This window comes from Penaeus monodon, chromosome 25 (assembly GCF_015228065.2).
Source record: "Penaeus monodon isolate SGIC_2016 chromosome 25, NSTDA_Pmon_1, whole genome shotgun sequence".
NCBI classification, from domain to species: domain Eukaryota; kingdom Metazoa; phylum Arthropoda; class Malacostraca; order Decapoda; family Penaeidae; genus Penaeus; species Penaeus monodon.
In genome coordinates, this window is record NC_051410.1 from 39,161,541 (window position 1) to 39,162,517 (window position 977).

Here is a 977-nt window from a genome sequence, read left to right on the forward strand (position 1 = left end):
ATTACACTTATAATTCGAGCGCTCCAGGTAACTTGCGGGTCATGTGACTGGCTAAAATTCTTTGAAAGAGTATTGTCGAAAAATGTATAACGAAATAACGTAATAACGAAAATAACTATCATTCATTTGCATGGATCCCGACTCAGTGCCACACAAAGCATTTGCCAGTAATACACTCTAAGATTACATGACGCTGTTACCATAGGGCACAGCCCACTTTCAGTCCTGCATAAAAGAACCCATAGGTCTCAGGGTGTGAGAAGCTATACTGCATTACGTGTAACGGTATCTACTTCACGACGAGATTGCTTCCGTTAAATTTTGTTGCATCATTTTGTGGCACTGATGTTTAAACCCTCCTGGAAATAGTATCTTCATTACAACGCGACATTGTTATGGTGAGAGTATATTTTTATCAATGAAACTTTGCTACCGTGTGCACATCCACTGGGCGAGGGTGGCATGACGTACATGCCTTGCAATAATGGCTCATGTACGGGTAATGTGGTGGAACTACAATACCCCCAGTCTTCACTCTATAACATACAATACGAAGATTACATTTACTTTCATTTTTTTCTGTATACTTGTACATTACATCTGATACTATCATAGGTAATCCTTGAGCATAATGTCACTAGCCATGCCCGAATTAACGAAAAACTACAAAAATGATTGGATAAAAATGCGTAATCCACAGTTCCAGTCAAGATCGAGAATTCCAGTGACGCATGCGCACTTGTTCGAGCGAAGAAGCGGACCCGCGGGGAGGAGACAGCGCTCACTCACGCAGTTCCGATCTTGTGGTTCACACAGAAGAAAGTGATTATGTTATGATTTTAACGCATTTAGATGTTAGTTTTTCTTTTATATTTGTGCTTCGTTTTACATAATAGTATGAAAACAAAAGTTAAAATATTCTGAAGCAGCAACCTCACTAATTTAGGCTATGAACCTGCTCTGATTCTGTTCTGTTC